Below are 23,876 nucleotides of genomic sequence, written 5' to 3'. Positions count from 1 at the left end.
TAAAAGCAGTTTCTCCTCCCTTGGTGTTCATACCTCAACTGCTAGAAGAGGGCCTCATCCTCCCTGATTAAACTAACCTCGTTATCTCTAGACCGATTCTTGCCTGCATATACCTGCCTCTGGAAATTTCCATTGCATGCAGCTGACGAACTGGGTATTCACCCACAAAGCTAATGCTCCAATATAGACTAACAGATGTAAGGTGCCACAGGACTCTGATTATAACTTTTGTGATTTCATTTTCTCAATTGTTACTTATCAAAGATCCAGTGTGAGTCCTGCCAGAGGTGGGCACATATGCCCTGCATTCCAAAAGGAACCAATCAAGAAAACCTGACTGATGAAAGAATACAAGTGCAAAAAAATGTGCATAGTTCAGTTCTTTACAAAAGATACACTGTGCAAATGCTTGTTCAAAACATCTTGGAACAGAAAGTGTTTTTATTTATATAAAACAGATAATAAAGTTTTTAAATTTTGAAAAATACTTCTGTATGTGTGTCCATGTGTATAATGCAAATTATACCAGCACCCATCCCTCCAAAATTGCTACCCCTGGACCAGAGGATGCAAAAGGCACCCCTGGACTGGTGACAGGTGCATGGGTAGCAAAGTCTGATTGATAGGGCCCCACGTTGCCACAATTTGCTACCCTCTGTACCCCAAGTCTCACTTCATTTTAGAAGTAGTCATAGACAAAATGACACACAAAATTGCAAAGGTGACACCACAGCAAGAAAGTGTCTCTCGTTCTTACCCTGCAATAAATCAAATCCATCAGTTGCAAATTGTATCAAGGCAAACCCACATCCCTCCGAATTCGCTATCCCTAGATTGGGGGTAGCACATTCTGATGGGTAGTCAAAAGGCCGTGTTTGCTGGCAGAAGCTGCTATTGGTAGCAAATTCTTCCACTACGTGAAGTGACAGCGCCCATTCCCCCAGTTCCCTGCCTGATTAGGTGTTTGAGTCCTACCCTTTTCTTGGCGCCCTCCTGCCCTGCCTGCAGCCTAGTGGGGAGGAGTGGTTAAGCCTTTTCCCCCTCCTACCCGCCCCCCAGCGTTCATCCCAATCCCCCCGAATATGATGGGAGAAACAGCAGATGGAGCCCACCATGTTGACCCTGCTTCCCCCCCCCTCCTCCCCCGTGGCTATCCTCTTGGCTGCAGGGCTGCCTACCATCACCCCACTGGGGCAGCAGCAGGCACAGGTGCGGACTCCGTTGCTGCCATTCCTTCAGTCACCTCAAATTTGGGGGGAGTCCCCCACAGCCAGCAGGAAGGGCCAGGGGAAGAAGGGTAAAAGCCCCACCAGGAAGGCCAAACTCTCCATGGTAGGGGCTGCCCCCTCTGGCCCGGGCATGGCGTCTGTCCCTCCTCCTCCCCCCATTGTCCCTTCCACCAGCTCTGGAGGTGTCCCCTCCTGACCCCCAGGGCATATGCGCAGGTGGCTGCAGGCACAGTTCCCCTGGGCAGTGTCCGCTGGCTCCCTTGACACCTTCACCGAGCAGCAGGCGCTGTCTGGGGTTCTCTGCTCGGTGTCCCCTTCAGGTTCCCTTGTTTTGACCCTTTGACCTTCACACCTGTGTTTTCCTTTTGTCCCCCAGAATTATTCAAGTCCCAGACTCAGTGAATTCCTGCCCCATAGGCTGGGGGAGGGCTTGCGCCTGCCCACCCCCCTGGAACCCAATAGGACCCTGTCACAGGCCCCTTCAGCAAGGCACATATCAATGATCAGCAGGTTCCCATGTTAGTCTGAATCACCATAAAGATGTTGAGCATGTTAAAGGCCCTAGAACTGCTACAAACACTCCAGCAGTTCTGCACTGGGGTGCTGCTCTGCTGGGTGAATTCCCTTGAATAACAATGAGCTCCTGTAAAGAGGCCGTCCCTCGCCAAAGGACAGGAGGGGATTTAAGGCTCTGGGTTTGTCTTACAAACAGCTGTGCAAGATAGGAAGGTGATTTTGGCAGAAGTTCTCCATTCTCATAGGCTGGTGGAGACGGATCCAGGTGTAGTGCCAATGTGGCCAGTCTTGTTTTCTCTCCTGACTCAGGACAGGAAAGGATGTGACCAGGGAGAGCAGTAGACCATGCCAAACTGCTTAGGGAGCCCAGGACCCCCCACCTACCCCAGGCATGGAGCCAGGGGGCCCAAGAGCAGCCTCTGGTCCATGTCCCTACCCCCAGGGTGTGCCACCCAGGGCAAGTGGAGGGTCCAGGATTCTGGGGATCTACACAGCAGCCCAGGCTCCCTGGACGGCTTACTATTGCTTGACTCAGCCCCCCTGGCCTGGCCAGAAACCAAAGGCCCACCTCAACTCCCCCCCCCCCCCCCCCAGTGGGAAGAGGCTGGTGCTGCCCCTGAGCCTCGGGCAGGCATGGAGTGGCACTGCAGGGAATCAGGGACAAAGGCTATCCCAGAGTCATTCTGGGCAGGACTGGGACTTGAAATGTACATTTCGGGACTGTCCTGCCCAATTAGGGACGGGCCGTCTCACGACTGTGGGCCCTCCCAGAAGGGAAACTTGTGCCAGTCAGAATAGATATAGCACAAGGGTTTAGGCTGCAAACCCCAACCGCTGGAGCTTAATTTCATCGCTGTGTGGTAGAGACCTTGTTTCAAGAATGTTCCCACAATTTCTGAAAAAAAAATCAGAGGAAACATGAAGAGGATGATGGCTCTATGAATTTAATGAAGCTAATGGTGCCTGTGCCACATCATGAGCATAAAAGAGTTATGCGGTCTATTGTTCGCATTCGCTTGTGTGGTCCTTAATCATTGTCTTTTGTCCTTTTTGTCATTGTCTGTTTTTGAAGACCGAGGGCTGTGCTATAGATGTGCAGGGCCAGCAGCTGTGTGAACTGGACTTCAGAGGAGATAAATTGCAATGTCCAGGCCCTGTGTGCTGACCTGTGTCTGGAAAGCTTAAACGCTGGTATAGCTGTAGATTATGCAATGTCAGGGCTTAAGCGAAGCAAATTTAGTACAAGGTGTGACATTGGTAAATGCTGTACAAAGCACTTGAGATCCTAACAGTGTTTTAAACAAAATTACCAAGCCAAATGATACCCATTTAATGCATTATATTGACACCTGGTCCTCAAAGTTACAGAACCCTGCTCAGGAAAGACTATTTGTAAGAAATCTAAAAGGATGAAGTTAGAGAATGGTGAGGGGACAAACATGTGAGATAATGTAATAAAACATTTAATTTGTAAATAAAAATATCTATTAAAGACCTTTGACTTTAAGCCTTCAATGGCTAACACCACTCCAAGCCTTGAGAAAACAGAGGAAAACAGATTCAGAAACCCAGAGCACGTGCTTCAGGGGCTGCAAACAAAAAGATGTGAAAGTGCACACACTACAGAAGTCTTATGGAATGTTTGATACTGTTAATGAAATATGGTCTCTTCAGAGATGGTGACAACTTTGTTAAAGCTCTTTGGGAAGATGATTCTTCCAGGAGAAAGGTGATAGATTGTTTTGTCTTGGTCATTGGGACACCGGATGTCCAGAGGGCACAAGACATGCATAAAGCTGAAAGTTTTGCAAAGGTTAACTTGTAGCATTGGTATCAAGGTTGTGCAGACAAGGGGCTGTAAAAGGGGTTTGAATGTTTAGAGTTTGGAGGGTATTAGGGGTAAGAACAGGGTTGCACAAGAGTTGCTGGGGAAACAGATGCAGGGGGGAGGTCAGCGTTTGGGGAATAAACAGATTGGCCCATAACTGATTGGCAGCAGAGTCACTACAAAAAAATGTAAGAGGCTAAAAAGTGATGAGAAAAAACTCCAAGAAGTTGCCCCCTAGTGGCTCAATCGGACATGCCAGAGAATGAAAAGTGGGTCTGTCCCTGGGCTTGGAGGGGGCAGTGGTGACTCTCAGAGTGATGTAGAATATGCCCCAGAAGGGTCTGTAGAGAGGCTCCCAGCCACTCCTGATGAGCCATGTTATAGCTCCTTGGAGGCAGTCACACAAAGAGTGTCTGATGTTGGTGTAGAAGACATCTGGTGGTTCTTCTGCAGAACCACCACCAAACAACCCTTGGGATAGGCAGACCCCAAACAGATGTGTACAGGGAGCATGTGAGACGCTGGCATCGGGAATTACCTAGATTTAGGAGAGTGGCATGGGGGAAGAAGTTCATTTTGTCAATCTAGAGCATATAAATTCAAATGGGCGGTTTCTGGAAGCCATACACAGGGACACAGCTAGTTCTTGGTGTTAAAGGTAGGCTATCCTGGGATGATTTTGTTCAGTTATGTTTGGAGAGCTGTAATTTAAACAACCCTTTGTTAGTAAAAACTAGGGGTGACCTGTCTGCTGAAGATTTCTTAAATCAGGCCACTAAATTGCTATAAACTAAGAGAGAGAGAGGGGTTGATAGGACATTAGGCCTGGTTTTCCCACAATCACAACATGCTTGGGGGTGACCACAGAGGAGTTTTAAGTTCTAGCCCTAATAGTCTAATCATCCATTAAAAGATTTAGACCTGACAGCTTCTTGGCCATCATGTGTGATGGGAAACCCACAGATGCAGAATTGTTAGACTGGGTGAGAAAACTGCAGGAGAAACTAGGATTCACAGCAAGCTCGTACTCAGCCATGTACCGTTTAGAAGGTAACAGGTGGTGTTTTATGAAGAGAAAGGGGGTTTGTTTTTAGAAATAGGGAACTCAGAACATCCTAAGACTTTGTTCAGCCTGCTACACAATGAGCACTATTATGGGGTTCTGGATGTGGGGGTTTGGAGGGTATTAGGGGTAAGAACAGGACATCTGGAGTCCCAATGACCAAAAAATTGTTTGGGATGAGAAATGGCAAATTTTGCTAGTGTCCTGTCACAGGCACGCTTGCCGTCTCCGTGCCACCTCTGCTTGAGCAATGAGAAGACAGTACAGGTGTGCAGCTGAGATACCCTAGCTGTAGACAGTATTACAGGTCCCAAAAGTGTTTAGACAAACTTGGCATCAAAACCACCTAGTTGAATGTCTGTCCACATGAGACCGACACTATCACATAAAGTTTGATAAAGGACAAATGCAAAGTGAGGTGCTGTAAGCAGTATCAGCGCCTTGATTTCCAGTGATCTAGACAGTCACGTGTGTTTTATAGACATTAGGCTGAATCGTCAGAAATATTTCTGGCCTGGTATTAGGACAATCAATGCAAGACATTTATCTTACAGAAAGAGCTTGCATGTTATAGTCAGCAGACCTCAAAATTTTGAGAGCCGCTTGTCCCCATACAGGGAAGAGATCATGAAAGTGACAGAGGGGGGATATTTTAGAGAAAGGTCCAGATAAATGCATAGAAGTAAAGTTGTGTCTAGCTCCTTCCCAATACATAATGCTGGCCTCTCTCTGCATAGCTATGTACAGGTTCAGTCCAACACCATAGTACATTTCCCTCGGAACAATCATCAAAGACAAAAATATTTGATCCCAGCTATTATATGGCTGTTTGATATGGCTACAAAGAAAATAGTCAGATAGGACATTCACACATGGTGGGGAATTACAGGTGAGATTTGCTATCTAGAAAGTTACACCATCATTGCAGGAAACAGCCTTTGAAATTCAACCAGTGTTTTCCACAGCTACATCACCTTTTATTGTGAAAAGCGCAGAATCCTGTGACGGGGACAACTTTCAGGTTTTTTTTATTACAAGACAGCGCCAGACATTCTCTGAAAAGAGACTGTTATCTTGTGGTCTCTGGGAGCATGTGTGGAAGGTGATGGATAGGGAGCGTGCAGATTTCTTGAACAAAGACCAGATGCTTCAATCTCTGGTGCCTACAGATGCTCTTTTTGGGCAGAGGTGAGTGGGAAGTACATTCAACAAAGGAGGCGGTTTTGCATCAACACCACACACACACAGCTGTCACACCATAGCCTGGTCAGTCATGAAACTGTTTTTCAAAGCCTCTCATGCGCAGCGCACCTAGCTGTGCTCTTCTAATCACCCTCGTGTCTGGCTGTCCAAAACTGGCCACCAGGCGATTTGCCTCAACCTCCCACCCCACCATAAACATCTCCCCATTACTCAGATATTGTGGAGCACACAACAACAATGGGAATATTGGTTACACTGAGGTCTAATCTACTCAGCAAACAGCGCCAATGCCTTTTAAACATCCAAAGGCACATTTACCACCATTCTGCACTTGCACAGCCTATAGTTGAGCTGCTCCTTACTATTGTCCAGGCTGCCTGTGTACGGCTTCATGAGCCATGGGAACAAGGGGTAGGCTGGGTCCCCAGGGATAACTATTGGCATTTCAACACCCCCCCCCCCAAAAAAAAAAGACCACCCCAGGTATTACACAAGCTGTATAGCGGTTTGATGCATTTTGGGAATACTACTAAGTAAAATTTTTGCTTGTTCTTTCACCCAAAGGTCCAAATACAGATGGGGGAAAAAAAACAGATTAGCCACATGCCAGCATCCCTTTACCTTGTGGTGGAAGGTAAATTTATGCAATTGTGTGTGTGTGTGTGTGTGTGTGTGTGTGTGTGTGTGTGTTAAAAAAAACAAGTTGGTTTTAAATGTTTAAATTGTTGGTGATTCAGCGGCCTCTGCTAGAGAGAAGTGTGGGTTTTCAAAAATATTTTGTTTCAAACTAACAGGGTTTTTTATTCTGCAAAATGTGGTGTGTTTTTAAAAATAGGTTGTTTGTCTTTTTTAAAATAGTTTTAAATGTTTAAATTGTGAGTTCGGGGACTCTGCTAGAGATAAGTGTGAGGTTGTTTGTTATTCTGTGCAAAATGTGTTTAAGTGGTTTAAAAAAGTTGGTTTTAGTGTTTAAATGGTTGGTCATTTAGGGAGCCTATGCAGGACAGTTATGGTGGGAGATTTAAAAAGTATTTTACTGCACACTTTGGTTTTGGGTGCATGGTGGAAATGTGCTTGTATTAAAAAATGTCTAGGTTTTGGAGAAACTCTAGTGGTAGAAAGAACAGGAGTACTTGTGGCACCTTAGAGACTAACAAATTTATTAGAGCATAAGCTTTCGTGGACTACAGCCCACTTCTTCGGATGCATATAGAGTGGAACATATATTGAGGAGATATATAGACACACACATACAGAGAGCATGAACAGGTGGGAGTTGTCTTACCAACTCTGAGAGGCCAATTAAGTAAGAGAAATAAATTAGTGGTAGAAATAAACTCAAAACCTGTGTGTGTTGTGCAGCCTGAAATGGATTATTTTGTATAAAGCTATAACTTTTTAAATAGAAAAATACCCAAATGAGTATTTTATGTAAGTTTACTATAAAACAGTCTTGTAACGATGTCTGCTCCACAGTACGGTCAAAACATGAGAGACCCTTAGACCAAAGGGTAAACAAGCTCAAAGGAGAAAGGAAAGACAGCTGAAAAAGGAAAATTCACCAGCATCAACATCTGGATGAAGCCCAGTAAATATATTTTGCTTATTAGTTTGGTTTTATGCGGTTTTGTGTTTTAAGCAAGTACATAGGTGTGGACGAGAAAGATAGTAAACTTAGATTTTGTGGTTTTGGTGAATTTTGTAAAATGTTTCCCTAATCAGGCATGGGCAGCTCTCCTGATGATGCGGTAGTCAGAGCGACAGGGACACCTCCACCAGAAACGCCAAAGAACCAGGAATCCACTCTGAGACCTTTAACCACCACCACGCCAATGGAAAACAGCAGAAGCAGTATCAGGGCAGTCCAAAGCTCTACTACATCAAGTCCAAGGACAAAACAAGAGACACTCGTAAAAAGCAACGACGCAAACAACTCCAGTTCCTCAGCGGTCAACACCACAACAAGCCCCGAGAAAACTGAGCAAAAACACACACATTCACAAACCTGGAGCATGCACTTTAGGGGTTGTGAATAAAAAAAGGGAACTGAAAGCTCCTACAATGCAGGGATATCTCCTTATGAAGTATCTGACAATTGTTGCAAACTATTCTTCCACCTCCGTAAGCTAGACACAGCTCTTCAGTATTCTAAAAAGATTTGGGGAAAATAGTATTCTTCATTCAGAAAGCTGATGGGCGCTGTATACTCGGGGGTTCTAAAAGAATGAATGACTGTTTCAAAAGCAAAAGCACTTGTGGGTGACTTTTTGAAAAATACTTCAATTTTTCCAGACAGGGACTCTGAGCAGGCCTGACTAGTCATGGAAAGGGGCCTGGGGAAAAGGGCATGCATCCTCAAAAGGTACCCATCAGTTAAGGCATAAACGAAAGGAAGGACAGCGTTTGGGGGATAAACAGATGCTGGCCAAAAAGTTACATGCAAAGGTCACTGTAAAAAAAATTGTTTAAGAGGCTCAAGAGGTGATGAGGAATTAAAAAAAACCAAGAAAAAGATGCCCCAGTTGGAGGCTCTCAAGCTGGTGTGTCTGAGAATGGGGAGGTGGAATCTGATCTGCGGGGCGGTGGTGACTCAGAAGGATTTTAAAAATTCTCCAGAAAGCTCCCTAGATGGGTCCCAGTCTACTCCGGATGATCCTCACGGTGGGCCCTCGGAGTCCAACTCCGAAATAGCATCTGACGGTCCCATAGAGGAACCCCAAAGTAACCCTGAAAATGCAGATGCAGACCCCAAAAACAGACATGTATGTGAGCAAGTGAGAAGTTGGCTAAGGGAATGACCTAGATTTGGGGGTTCTGTGTATTGCGAAGAATTTTGTTTGGTCAATCTTGAGTGAATAAATTCAGCTCAGCAGGTCATTGAAGCCGTACATGGGGGATACAGTTAGTTCTCAAAGACGTTCACAGTAGGCTCACCCCGGACGATTGCATTCAGTTATATTTAGAGAGTCGTAATTTAACCAACCCTTTGATTTTGATAAGAACTAGGGATGAGCTGTCTGCTGAAGATTTCTTAAATCAGACCTCCAAGCTGTTACAGAGTAAGAGAGATGCATGGCAACAGGACGTTGCCCCTCATTGTGACGGTTGTAAAAAACATGGCTGGGGGTGGCCGTAGAATTTTAAATTCTATCCTCAGTAGTCAAATCATCCATAAAAAGAGACAGTGTTTAGGGGACCTGACTTACACCGGTGCCAATCTGTTTTGCGGGAAGGCTCTTGGCCGTCACGTCCGACTGTAAACCTACAGACGCGGACTTGTTAGTCGGGGCGAGAAAGTTGCATGAGAGAGAAACGAGGGTGGTCAGACCAAAAAAAAAAAAGATTATGCTGAGAAGTAGCAGCATTTGAACAGTATTTACAAGTCAATATACAGCTGGTGCTTTATGCGGCGAAAGGTGGGTGGGGTTCTTTTAAACCAGGGGGCCCAGTGTACCCCAAGACTTTTTTCCATCCTGTCACACGAGCATTATTATGGGGTTCTGGATGTGAAAAAAGTTATTCAGTGTGAAAAATTGAGAGAGTTTTGCCATGTGGTGTACAGTCACGACCACTCTTGTTGTTGCCATCTCTGCTTGAGTGTGATGTGCTCAGACAGGATACCTCATCTGCACACCCACACTAACTGTAGACTCTATTGTTGGTCCAAAGAGTGTTTAGACAGACGTAGACTGTGCATCAAAAAATAAGTCAAATGACTGTCTCAAACTGTGTGATAAATCTCAGTCTTACGTGGACAAGGGGCACAGGTGTAAAGGGAGGTGTTGTAAGCAGTGTCAGGGTTTGATCACTGGGGATATAGACAGCCACCTGTGTTTTATGGACAGCATTAGAAAGCCTGAAACATCAGAAAGTATATTTTTTTTACGATTTTGAATGCATGCAAGAGACTGGGTTGCATGTGCCCAATTACATTTGGGCAAGGTCCCTAAAGTCAGAAAAATCCTAGGATTTTAAGGGAGGCGAGTGTCTTTCTACCTTTGTTAACACCTTTATTGGCAAAAAGTTCCAGGATTACACGTTTATAGCACACAATTCTAAAGGTTACGATGCATACTTCATCGTTAGACAGTTACTGCCAACACAAGATCACACTGAACCCCACTAAGCGCCAAATTGTTTTTTTAATTCTCTAGGGGGTAAATTTAGCCAAAGAATAAACAGACCCAAATACCAGGATCGAGAGAGACCCTGACGAACTCTTTCAGTACCTATTTTCCCCCCCAATTATGAGGTTTCATCCTGGGAGTTTATCAACAATGAAACAGCGTGCGGGTCTTGAAAGTATGCAATAGACCAGTACTCTGACTCCGGCAATACCAACGTCTTCATAGCCTGTTTCAACACCGCTTATGCCCATTTAGAACTATACAACCTGCTAGACAAGCCGCAAGAGCGGTGCCTGTACCACGACATTGACTCTGATATTTGTGAAAAGGGAGGATGACTGGAACCCTCCTCTGGGGGATTATTTAGGGGACCTCACAAGCGAGATCGCGCCAGATCAACACATCACGGAGTTTGTGTCAGCTAGCCTGAAAACGTACAGGTACAAGCTGTAGGGAGAAAAGGCCTGTATGAAAACCAAAGGGATTACCCTGAATGTAGCCAACTGTGAAAAGATCAACTTTGACAGTTGGAACGATCTAGTCCTGGACTATAGCGCAGACCTAGAAAAACACACCCCCAAAAAGATTAAGGTGCAGTAACCCTCTATCACAAGGAATAAAAGTCAGTGGCAAATAGAGACAGACCCTTAAGAAAACGCAGAAAGACGTTGACAGCAAGAGGTTTCTCGCTGGCAAGAGGCATTTGGTGGCAGCGGCCAGGAAAGCAGAGAGTGAGCATGATCGGAAAACGCAGGAGGAGATGCTGAGGCTAATGGGGGGAGCACACAGGAAAGGCAACTAGAGCACAGACAACCACTGCAGCCATTATATAACCGCCTACCTTCCTCCTTATGTTCCACATCCTCCTCACCCAGACGCCCAAGGACACGGGGAGGGAGGCTCCAGACACCCAACTCCAGAGGATGGCCCAAGCAACAGAAGGCTGTCATTCAAACAGCTTTGATTTGTAGTGTAGCTACAATAAACAATGTGGCCCTGTCTTTCCCTCCTTCCCCACCCCACCCGGGCTATCTTGTCACTGATCTCCATTTTTTTTTTAATAAATAATGAATGGATTCAAAATAGGGACTTTATTTCCTTTGCCAGCTGTGGTCGAAGTGGGGAGGGGGATTGGCTTACAGGGAAGTACGTTCAACAAAGGAGGCGGTTTTGCATCCACCCTCCCACCCCTGTCACACCATAGCCTGGTCAGTCATGAAACTGTTTTTCAAAGCCTCTCTGATGTGCAGCGCACCTAGCTGTGCTCTTCTAATCGTCCTCATGTCTAGCTATCCAAAAGTGGCTGCCAGGCGATTTGCCTCAACCTCCCACCCCACCATAAACGTCTCCCCCTTACTCAGATATTGTGGAGCACACAGGAATAACAATGGGAATATTGGTTGCACTGAGGTCTAATCTACTCAAACAGCGCCAACGCCCTTTTAACATCCAAAGGCACATTCTACCACCATTCTGCACTTGCTCAGCTCAGCCTATAGTTAATCTGCTCCTTGCTATTGTCCAGGCTGCCTCTGTATGGCTTCATGAGCCATGGGAACAAAAGTAAATATTGGCATTTCAACATCCCCAATGGCAATGTTCTGGTCTGGGAAGAAAGTCCCTTCTTGCAGCTTTTCGAACACCCTGGAGTTCCGAAAGATGGAAGCATCATGCACCTTTCCCGACCATCCCACGCTGATGTCGGCGAAACATCCTTGGTGATCCACCAGTGCTCGCAGCACCATTGAGAAGTACCCGTTGTGGTTTATGTACTGTTTGGCAAGGTGGTCCGGTGACAAGATAGGGATATGCGTCACCCCACCACAGTTAGGCAACCCCATTGCAGCAAAGCCATCCACTAGGACCTGCACATTTCCCAGAGTCACTACCCTTACTAGCAGAAGTTTGATTGCCTTGGCTACTTGGATCACAGCAGCCCCCACAGTAGATTGGTCCACTCCAAATTGATTCCCAACAGCCCTGTGGAAGATTGCAACACCTGACTGCTACCAGTCAATCGCCACTCACTTCTCAACTGTCAGGGCAGGTCTCATCTTGGTATTCCTGTGCTTCAGGGCAGGGGAAAGCAACTCAAAGTTCCATGAAAGTGGCCTTATGCATGCGAAAGTTTAGCAGCCACTGGGAATCATCCCAAACCTGCAACACTATGCGGTCTCACCAGTGTGTGCTTGTTTGCCGGGCCCAGAATCAGCGTTCCACTGCATCAATCAGCCCCACTGCCGCCATGTGTGACGAACTGGGACTGTTCTTACTGTGGTCTGTGAATGCTGACAGGGGAGTGTGGCTAGGATAGTCTGCATTGGGGGATGGTAGACTGCCCGAAGGAGAATATCTGAGCGCGTAACATGAGAACCCAGGAAGGGGTTGGAGGCCGGATGTCACCTTGGCCCAGGAAACTGAACAAAGGCTGTGGGAGGGGTCGCTGAAGGCAGAGTGTTGGAAGCGGGCTGGAGAGATGGCTGGGAGGCAGAGATGGCTCTGACCTCCCAAGGGGGGGCTGAGATGCCCTGGGACCCCAAGCTGGACCTAACTGAGGGGGGCCCTGTTTTCTGTGCCTGCAAGACCTGTCTTGGACTGTATTCCTGTCATCCAAATAAACCTTCTGCTTTACTGGCTGGCTGAGAGTCATGGTGAATCGCAGGAAGCCGGAGGTGCAGGGCCCTGAGTCCCCCAATACTCCGTGACAACTGGTGGCAGCGGTGGGATCTACTGCACCCCGTGGACGGCGCTTCCTGCAGTAAGTGACTGGGGAGCAGTAAAACGAAGGGGGATTGACGGGGACCAGGCGTGCTGAAGAGTGAGAGAGAGACCGTTATTACCCCTGGGAGTGTGTGACCAGCGAGAAGGACTTTTGCAGTAACAGGGTCCCCCGGGGGGATCGCAGCAAGTGGTCCCAGGGGCGGAGGAGTCTGCAGCTCGACCCTGGCAGAGAGGTGGTGACCTCGAGAAGGGCTGGCACACTAGGGGTCTCCCTGGAAACTGTGGGGAGCTGTGAGCACACAGGCCGGTGAGTGGCCAGCAGGAAGATGTATGCCAAGCGGCTTAAGAGCGACCTGGTGGAGCTGTGCAAGCAGAGGGGGCTGCGTAGTGGGAGGCTCACCAAAGAACAGCTCATTGCCCAGCTGGAGGCGGAAGATCGCGCGAATGAACTGATCCCTGTGTCTCAGGGAAGCAGCCTGGCAAATGCAGCGCAGGCACCAGTGTCTGTCCCAGCTGGGAGTGGTCAGCCGGCTGCTGAGGGCTTCCCGAGACCCCTCCTTCCTATGCCTAGGGGAAGGGTGGGGAGGAGCCCAGCAAATACCGAGGGCGCCGTGACCCCCCCGGCCAGCAGGGGATCCTCCCGGCGAAGCTCGCCGGCCAGCAGAGGATCCTCCCGGCGACGTTCGGCATCCGTGGAGCGGAATTGGCTGGAATGGGAGAAAGAGCTAAAACTGAGAGAGCTGGAGGATCGTGAACAGAGACAGCATGAACGAGAGGAGAAAGAGAAACTGAGGCAGCATGAACGGGAGGAGAAAGAGAGACAGCGACAGCATGAACTGGAACTGGCGAGACTGAAGGGCAGCGAACCCCCAGCTGCGGTGAGTGAGGGGGGACCCAGGACTGCACGGAGCTTTGATAAGTGCATCCTGGCCCCACGCAAGGAGGGGGAGGACATGGATGACTTCCTGGATGCCTTTGAGACGGCCTGTGAGCTGCACCGGGTTGATCCCGCGGACAGACTCCGGGTCCTTACCCCCTTACTGGACCCCAAAGCCGTGGCATTGTACCGCCAACTGGAAGAGGCAGAGAAAGGGGACTACGAACTATTCAAAAAGGCCCTGCTACGTGAGTTTGGGCTGACTCCTGAGATGTACCGGGAAAGGTTCCGGAGTCAGGATAAAACCCCTGAGATCTCATATCTGCAACTAGCCGTCCGCATGGAAGGATACGCCAGCAAGTGGGCTGATGGGGCCCAGACGAAGGAGGACCTGGTCAAACTGCTGGTACTGGAGCAACTGTATGAGCGGTGCCCATCCGACCTGAGGCTGTGGTTGGTGGACAGAAAGCCAGAGAACCCGCGACATACAGGCCGGCTGGCCGATGAGTTTGTAAAGAGCCGGTCAGGAGATAACAGGGAGGAGTCCCAAAGGAACAGTCCCACCACAACGCAGAGAGAGAGTCACCATGGGACCTCCCCGTGGGAAAATACAGAAAAACCCCATCAAAAGGGAACATCCGGCGTCAGGACCATCCGACCCACTCAAGGGGACCCATGGGACATGGGCTGCTACCACTGTGGCCAGAAAGGCCACATACGGGCCCAGTGCCCCAGGCTCAGGGACAGACTGAGCAGACCAAACCCACAGAGGGTTGACTGGGTACAGACCCAGCCTGGCGAGAGGCAGCATTCCCAGGGAAGGGGGGCTGGCAGAGTACCACCTGCTAAGGAGGGAGGAGAGCTCCAGGCCAGCTCCTCTGGGGGGCTGGATGCTCCAGACTCAGGGTTTTTGGTTTATACGGTAGGCGCGGGGCTGTCCCTCCGGAGAGAGTACCTTGTTCCCCTCGAGGTGGATGGGAGGAAGGTCAGTGGATACTGGGATACGGGCGCAGAGGTGACGCTAGCCCAGCCTGAGGTGGTGGCCCCAGATCAGGTGGTGCCCAACACCTACCTGACCCTGACGGGGGTGGGCGGGACACCAGTCAAAGTGCCCGTGGCAAGGGTACACCTGAAGTGGGGGGCCAAGGAGGGCCCCAAGGATGTGGGGGTACACCCGTATTTGCCCACTGAGGTGTTGATGGGGGGGACCTGGAGAACTGGCCAAGCAACCCCCAAAGGGCACTGGTTGTGACCCGCAGTCAGAGCCGGCGAGGGGCACTGCGCCCTGGCCTTGGGGGGGGGTGCCTTGCCTGAGGCGCAGGACCCTAACCTGGTGGGGAGGGAACGCCCAGGGACACGGCTCAGGGAGGCTGCAGCTTCAGACCCAGCCGGCGAGAAAGAGCAGGTGGCCATCCCTGTCCCAGCTGCTGAGTTCCAGGCCGAGTTGCAGAGAGATCCCTCCTTGCGGAAGATAAGGGACCTGGCCGACCTCGATGCGGTACAGACCATGGGACGAGGTGGCCGGAAAAGGTTCCTGTGGGAAAAGGGGTTCCTGTACCGAGAATGGGCTCCCCCAGGGAAAATGGAGTCAGGGGGGGGATCAGGAGGCAGCTGGTGGTACCCTAGAAGTATCGCCGCCAGCTGCTGTGCCGGGCCCATGACATTCCCCTCTCAGGGCACCAGGGAACCTGGCGTACCCAGCAGAGGCTGCTACGGAGCTTTTACTGGCCTGGGGTCTTTGTTACTGTCCGACAGTACTGCGGATCCTGTGACCCCTGTCAGAGGGGGAGGAAGGCCCGGGACAAGGGGAAAACAGCTTTAGGACCCTTGCCCAGCATAAAGGATCCTTTCCGGAGGGTGGCCAAGGTTAAAAGGGCGTCTCTAAACCAAGAGAGCCCAAAGCACAGACCTCCAGACTGGAGCGCTGGGAGAAGACCACAGCCCAGTTGGAACCCCAGGGGTATTGGGGTGGGAAAAGGGCACAGGCCGCATAAACCTTCCCACATGCGAACTGCGAGTGCCATCAAGCACCCCCGACCTAAGGTGGGGGCGTGAAACTGGAGGGGCCTGGTGTAATTCTCACCAAGGAATGGGAGGGATGCGGGGGCATCCATGGGAACGGGGGTAGGTTCGAACTTCCCCGGGTCACTGGCTAAAGTGACCCTGCTCAGTTCGGTCTCGAAGGGGGGAGAGATGTGACGAACTGGGCCTGTTCTTACTGTGGTCTGTGAATGCTGACAGGGGAGTGTGGCTAGGATAGTCTGCATTGGGGGATGGTAGACTGCCCGAAGGAGAATACCTGAGCGTGTAACATGAGAACCCAGGAAGGGGTTGGAGGCCAGGTGACACCTTGGCCCGGGAAACTGAACAAAGGCTGTGGGAGGGGTCGCTGAAGGCAGAGTGTTGGAAGCGGGCTGGAGAGATGGCTGGGAGGCAGAGATGGCTCTGACCTCCCAAGGGGGGCTGGGATGCCCTGGGACCCCAAGCTGGAGCTAACTGAGGGGGGCCCTGTTGTCTGTGCCTGCAAGACCTGTCTTGGACTGTATTCCTGTCATCCAAATAAACCTTCTGCTTTACTGGCTGGCTGAGAGTCATGGTGAATCGCAGGAAGCCGGGGGTGCAGGGCCCTGAGTCCCCCAATACTCCGTGACACCATGATGTCCCAATTGCCACATGCCGTGCTTTCAAGTATGTCTGTCCATGTCCTCCTCACAATCATCCTTGTGCTGGTGGCTTCTAGCCAGGCTCTGCACATACTGCAGGATAATGCGCGAGGTGTTTACAATGCTCACAACAGCAGCATTGAGCTGAGCGGGCTCCATGCTTACCGTGCTATGGCGTCTGCATGAATAACCGAGGGAAAAAAGGCGCAAAACAGTTTGCCGTTGCTTTAAAGGAAGGAGGGAGGGGAGACTGTCACGTGTGGTTTTGGGTATGTGTCATCAATGTTTTTGCCCCATCAGGCATTGGGAGCTTACCCCAGAATTCCAGCGGGGCAGCAGGGACTGTGGGATAGCTACCCACAGTGCACCACTCTGAGTCAATGCTAGCCACTCCACCAACCTACTGTGCTTAGTGGGGACATACACGATCGACTGTATAAAAATCGCTTTCTAAAGACTGACTTCTATAAAAATTGACCTAATTTCATAGTGAAGACATGCCCTTAATTTTCACACACAGCCAAAGATCACAGAAGAGCGCGTTTGGGGAGGATTGCCTAAATTCCTTAGGAATCTATTAATTCAGAGTTGTAGTGATCAAATCAACCTAACTACACTTTGAAGTTTGTTTGAAACAAAGCTAGGATGCTATTAAAAACCTCATGTTTTCAAGACTGTCCTCTTGAAACAGAAATTCTCTTGAACAGAATAGCTGCTGGATTGCAAGACGAGGTATGTTGCTGGTTTTTAACTCTGAAAATATATATTATATGTTACTCTTTGTCCATGCTATCCTTATCAATAAGGAGACATTACCTTTATATACAGATCTGGTTAGCATGGAAACTGCAACATGTAGCTGCATTTTGCCAGGGACAGGTAAAACCCCATTTTTAACTATAGTTGTGCTGAATACGGTTAAATTTAAAAAAATAAAAAATAAAAAACACACACCAGGTATTACACAGGTTGTATAGGGGTTTGATGCATTTTGGAAATACTACCAATTAAAAATTTTGCTTGTTCTTTCACCCAAAGGTCCAGATACACATGGGGGAAAACAATAGCCATGTGCCAGCATCCCTTTACCTTATGGTGGAAGGTAAATTTATGCAAATTGTGTGTGTGTTGGTGTGTTTTAAAAAAAAAAAATTAAGTTGATTTTAATGTTTAAATTATTGGTGATTCAGGGCCTCTGCTAGAGAAGTGTGGGCTTTTAAAAATATTTTGTTGCAAACTTATTTTTCAAAGTTTCAAACTAACAGGGTTTCTTATTCTGCAAAATGTGGTGTTTTTAAAAATAGGTTGTTTGTCTGGTTTAAAATAGTTTTAAATTGTGAGTTTGTGGCCTCTGCTAGAGATAAGTGTGAGGTTTCTTTAAAGTATTTTATGGAAAACTGTTGGCTTGGTGTGTTTGAAACTACTGGGTTTTTTTATTCTGTGCAAAAAGTGGTTTAAATAAAAGTTGGTTTTACTGTTTAAATGGTTGGCCATTTAGGGGGCCTATGCAGGACAGTTATGATGGGAGATTTAAAAAGTAGTAATTTTACTTTAAAAGTATTTTATTTTATTTTATTAGCATGGTGGAAACGTGCTTGTATTAAAAAATGTCTAGGTTTTGGAGAAACACTAGTGGTAGAAATAAACAAAACCTGAGTGTCGTGCAACCTGAAATGGATTATTTTGTATAAAGCTATAACTTTTTAAATAGAAAAATACCCAAATGAGTATTTTATGTAAGTTTACTATAAAACAGTCTTGTAATGATGTCTGCTCCACAGTACGGTCAAGACATGAGACCCTTAGACCAAAGGGTAAACAAGCTCAAAGGAGAAAGGAAAGACAGCTGAAAAGGAAAATTCACTAGAATCAACAATGTCCAACAGATGGATGAAGCCCAGTAAATGTATTTTGCTTATTAGTTTGGTTGTTTTATGCGGTTTTGTGTTTTAAGCAAGTACATAGGTGTGGGCGAGAAAGATGGTAAACTTAGATTGTTGTTTCGGTGAATTTTGTAAAAGATTTCCCTAATCAGGCATGGGCAGCTCTCCTGATGATGCGGTAGTCAGAGCGACAGGGACACCTCCACCAGAAACGCCAGAGAACCAGGAATCCACTCAGACCTTTAACCACCACCACGCCAATGGAAAACAGCAGAAGCAGCATCAGGGCAGTCCAAAGCTCTACTACATCAAGTCCAAGGACAAAACAAGAGACACTGGTGAAAAGCAACGATGCAAACAACTCCAGTTCCTCAGTGGTCAACACCACAACAAGCCCCGAGAAAACTGAGCAAAACCACACACATTCACAAACCTGGAGCATGCGCTTTAGGGGTTGTGAATAAAAAAAGGGAACTGAAAGTTCCTACAATGCAGGGATATCTCCTTATGAAGTATCTGACAATTGTTGCAAACTATTCTTCCACCTCCGTAAGCTAGGCACAGCACTTTGGTATTCTAAAAAGATTTGGGGAAAATAGGACTCTTCATTCAAAAATAAGTTGAATGACTATCTAAAACTGTGTGATAAATCTCAGCCTTACGTGGACAAGGGGCACAGGTGTAAAGAGAGACGCTGTAAGTAGTGTCAGGGTTTAATCGCTAGGGATATAGACAACCACCTGTGTTTTATGGACAGCATTAGAAAGCCTGAATCATCAGAAAGTATATTTTTTTACATTTTTGAATTCATGCAAGACACTGGGTTGCCTGTGCCCAATTACATTTGTGCAAGGTCCCTAAAGCCAGAAAAATCCTAGAAATTTAAGGGCGGTGAGTGTCTTTCTACCTTTAAGACCTTTATTGGCAAAAAAGTTCCAGGACTACACATTTATAGCACACAATTCCAAAGGTTACGATGCGTACTTTGTTGTTAAGACAGTTACTGAAGGAAAAGATGTGCGTAGAACTGATAACTCAGGGTAGTAAACTAATGTGTGTGGAAGCGAAGGCCCTAGGCCTTCGTTTTATAGACACTTGAAACTTCTTGCCCATAAAGCTTAGCAAGCTCCCGCAGGCGATGAGGTTTGACGGTTGCAAAGGTTATTTCCCACTTTTAACACTTTAGAAAATCAAAAAAGTTATGTGAGGCCTATGCCCAAGGTGGAACACTATGGCGTCGACAGCATGATGCCTAGGGAGAAAGCAGAATTTCTTATCTGTTGTCCCAATATCAGTCGTGAGACGTTTGACTTGCAGAAAGAGCTCACGTATTATTGTCAGCAGGGTGCCAAAGTTTTGAGATGGGCCTGTATCTTGTACAGAGAAGAAGATGGAAAGGACAGATGGGAGATATTGTAGAGAAAGGCCCTGATAAATTCAGAGGTAAAATTGTGTACAGATACTCTCCAGTACATAACCCTGGCATCTGTCTTCATGGCTATGTACAGGTTTATGTTTTTGCAGCCTAACACAGTAGCTCTTCTTCCTCCAGCCAAATATCACAGGTGGAAAGAGATTCAACACCATCTATTCAGTGGCTGTTGTATACCTCTCAAAAGGAAATGTACAGATACGGCATGCTTCGTGGGATAGGGAATTACAAATTGCCCCCTACTTTTGAGACTGTTACGCTGTCGTTGACAAGGTACACCGCCTTTGTGTTTAAACAGCTGTTTTTTCCACAGCTGTGTCACCTATTGTGGAAAAACACAGAACCCTATGACGGGGACAACTTTTGGGTTGATGACAAGAGGCCTCATAGTATCCCAGCTGGTGCACAGATGAAGAAAAACAAAAGCATGTTAATGATTTCTAGTGGAAAGAAGGCATGCGTTTACGCCAACACAAGATCACATTGAACCCTGCTAAGCACCAAATCACTAAAGGGTTTAAGTCCTGTGGGGTAAATCTGGCCAAAGAACAAACCCATCCAATACCAGGATCGAGAGAGACCCTGATGAACTCTTTCAGTACTTGTAATTGGGGGGGGGGGGTGGAGAAGAGAACAAGGTTTCATCCTGGGAGTTTGTTAACGATGAAACAGTGTGCGGGTCTTGAAAGTATGCAATAGACCGGTACTCAGACTCCGGCAATATCAACATCTACATAGTCTGTTTCAACACCGCTTATGCCCGCTTAGAACTATACAACCTGCTAGACAGGCCACAAGAGCGGTGCCTGTACCACGACACTGAATCTGTGATATATTTGTGAAAAGGGAGGGTGACTGGAACCCTCTTCTGTGGGATTATTTAGGGGAACTCACAAGCAAGATCCTGCCAGATCAACACATCACCAAGTTTGTGTCACCTGGCCTGAAAACGTACAGGTACAGGCTGTAGGGAGGAAAGGCCTGTATGAAAATCAAAGGGATTACCCTGAATGCAGCCAAGTGTGAAAAGATCAACTTTGACAGTTTGAAAGATCTAGTCCTGGACTATAGCGCGGACCTGGGAGAGAACACCCCAAAAGAAGATTGAGGTGCAGCAACCCTCTATCGCAGGGAATAAAAATCAGTGGCAAATAGAGACAGACCCTTCAGAAAACGCAGAAAGATGTTTACAACAAGAGGGTTCTCTGACAAAGGTTTAAAACCCTGCCCTGTGGCTTTTGAAAATGGATACGAGGTGGAAACACCCCTTTTCTGTAATTCTCACAGGGCCTAGCAACTGCAGGAAAAAGTTACTTTATAAAAATTGTGTTGGATAACGCCAAACAGTGTCTGTTTGCCTGAAAACATTTTGTGGTGTTACAGTTGCTTGCAACCTCTGTATAAAGAACTGCTCAGTAAATATCCCTTTTAACTATTTTGTGGAGGGGCTGGCCGATGCTTTTGACAATGACCATTTGTTTCCTACCAATAAAGTAAATATGATCATCGAGTATATGATGAACTCTGCTTGTGAAAGTGATGAAACAGACTTTGCCAGGTATGTGCATCACAAGAACTTAAGTATATGTATATAGTTCAGAACATATTTAGTCAGAGAAAAGTCACTCTTCACCTCATGCTCTTGGGCAGTCCTATGGGGCAAAACCCACCCCAATTGATAGAAGTTGATGTGAGGAGTTCTTGGGGGGGATCCACTGTATGGTGTTACTAAGACATGTTCCTAGCCTGATGAGTGGCTAAACCAATTCCTCAGAGGCAAATGTCAAGCCGATGCCTCAGCCAGGTGTCAACAAAGTCAATGGCCATCACCTGCTAAGTGGCTATTCACTGGCAGGAAAAAGGGCATGGGCAGAAAGTCTTCATCTTAGCAAACAGCATGGGGTTCCCATCCACACAGACTGCCTGTCTTTGCTCCCAGCTGCAGATGCTTCTCCAAGGGGGAGAAGAGGATTATAAAGAGAAAGGGGAAACAACCCAAGGGACCCTCCCCCATTGCTCTCTGCACTGCACCAGAAGGAACAAAAGAATCGGACGTTAAACAGAAGGGGTCCAGGCCTAGAAAGGTTGGCCAATAGGGCTGCTGTGAGCATATTGAGAGGGAAAAAACTGCGCTTTGAATTTAACACACTTTGTTAAGTTAAGCATTAGTTGCATTTGCTCTTTGTCTTGTAACCATTTCTGATTTATGCCTCATTATTTGTACTGTCTGTAAACTTGTAATTTATCTAATCCAGTGTGTCTGGGGAACTACATTTGGGATAACAGGACATGGGCATATCATTCCCATTAATAAAATGGCAGACTTTATATGAGCTTGTATTGTCCAGGAGAAGGCCAGACAGTACAGGACACATTTGTGGAGGAAAATCTGGGACTGGGTGTGTGCTGGGGTCACCCTGTGGTATAGGTCAGGCTGATAGGTGCTTGGATGTGACTGACAGGCCGCAAATGCCAACAGACACAGATGGGAGTGACTTCCATGCTGGAGGCGGTTTGTGAGCAGTCCCGACCGGAGGCTACAGCAACATAAAGGGCGCACACACACACACACACACACACACACACACACACACCCCAGTTAGAGGGTGTGAGCGACAGCTACTCACTAGTCTGGATTGTACTCTGGGTATCTCACAGCCATCGTTCCCTAAAAAGGGAATAGGGAAACACTGAACAGTGACAATACTCCATCAAGATATGCTCTGCATTTAATAACTTCATGAGCTATAGGAACATGTCAGTTTCCTGTACAGATTTATCAGAGGTAGGACGCAAGCGTGGCAATAAAGGCACGGATCTTTATTTCCTGGCCCTGTCACGTGGCAGGAGTCTGCATCCCAGCTCCAGCAGCTATGGTTAAAAAAGACACACCCATTGTCATGCATACAGATATGCTGAGCGATGGATCTGGAGATGGCGGAAAAGATAGAGCAACAAAGATTCCCTGCACAGTAGACATGGTGTCTACGTCGTCACTTTAGTCTTTGTACCAACGTTCTACAAAATACATGTTTCAACTATAGCTGCTTTAGCCTGAGCCATCTGTTCTAGTGTGAAATCCTCAGCTTTGAAACGGAAAAGCACGCTTGTGCTGGAGGGGTCCATTCATTATTTTGCCAGAATTTAGAGTTTGACTCGTGAAACACTGAAATGCTTCCTGCTGATTCATCTGTTGTAGCTTCCCGGGTTTCAGTGTTCCATTTACCTCTGGCGCCTTGTCTATATAGGAATGGTAAGTTTCCCCATACACACATTTCTATTTTCTCCCTTTAATCTTTCCTTTGATCTATTCACCTGCCTAGAGGGGGCTTTCATCCTCTTGGTTTTGCTATTTCCAAGTCTGCAATCAGGATTGCAGTCCTAAAGGATCTGAATATTTCAGACTGGCCCAGTTACACTGGGATTATAACTGGTGCTTTCAGTATAATCAAACATGCAACCTGTCCTCCCAAGGGCTGTAGGTCAGAGCCACTCGCCATCTGGTGGCAGATGTGCCAGCTTGTTCCTCTTCTCCTTACTTGGCCAATCCTGTCTTATCTGCCAAGCCAACTAAAAATCACAATTCATTAACCAGGCAAGCACCAGGTGTCTAATCCATTGCCTCAGAACCCTACAAGAGCCAATTTAGCGGTGTTCTGAACGGGGATAAGTGGCCAGTAGGCAGTTTACATTTCCCAGAGCTCCTGCCTTTAGTGCTCAGAAGCCAAATGACAAGTCCCCTGGATACAAATAAAGGGAGTTCTTGAAACTAAGCAAGTTCAGCAAGCTATTACAGAAAAAAGAAAGTGTTTCAACCTTTCTGGGTTTGTCTACCTTGGAGGAGGGGACACCGGAAGCCATTTTTGAAGGCTTACCTTGCTTTAAGGACTTTTGGAAAGTATATTAGAATCGGAACCGACGGCTTTGTTAGAAGCCATCTCAGGGAAGAAAATTTCAAGAGAAGAGCAAACATCTTGTCTTGTCGGAACGTTGGCCACTCCATACAGTAAGCAAAGCCACGGATAGGTTGCCCAGAAACTTGGAGACCTTGGTTTGAGTCCTACAACTAGTTTCCCCGCAGCACTATTGGCAACATAAGTACACTGAACTATACTGATCAATTGCAGAATGCAGCCTCTGAAGTGTATACAGGCTACTGACCCCAGGTGGCTATTTTACAACTGTTGCATTCCTTCCCTCATGGGAGGGAATGCAACTGCACTTTCAACTGTGCAAAGCGGACGAACGTTGCTACAATGGAGGCCTCTTGTATAGCTGTACAGTGAGAAGAGCAAAGTTTTGCTGCAATTTGTGGCATCTGTCATGGAGCAAGG

The sequence above is a fragment of the Chrysemys picta genome, chromosome 19, assembly GCF_011386835.1.
Source record: "Chrysemys picta bellii isolate R12L10 chromosome 19, ASM1138683v2, whole genome shotgun sequence".
Classification (NCBI taxonomy): domain Eukaryota; kingdom Metazoa; phylum Chordata; order Testudines; family Emydidae; genus Chrysemys; species Chrysemys picta.
The sequence above is the reverse complement of the archived record's forward strand: the minus strand, read 5'-3'. Positions refer to the sequence as shown.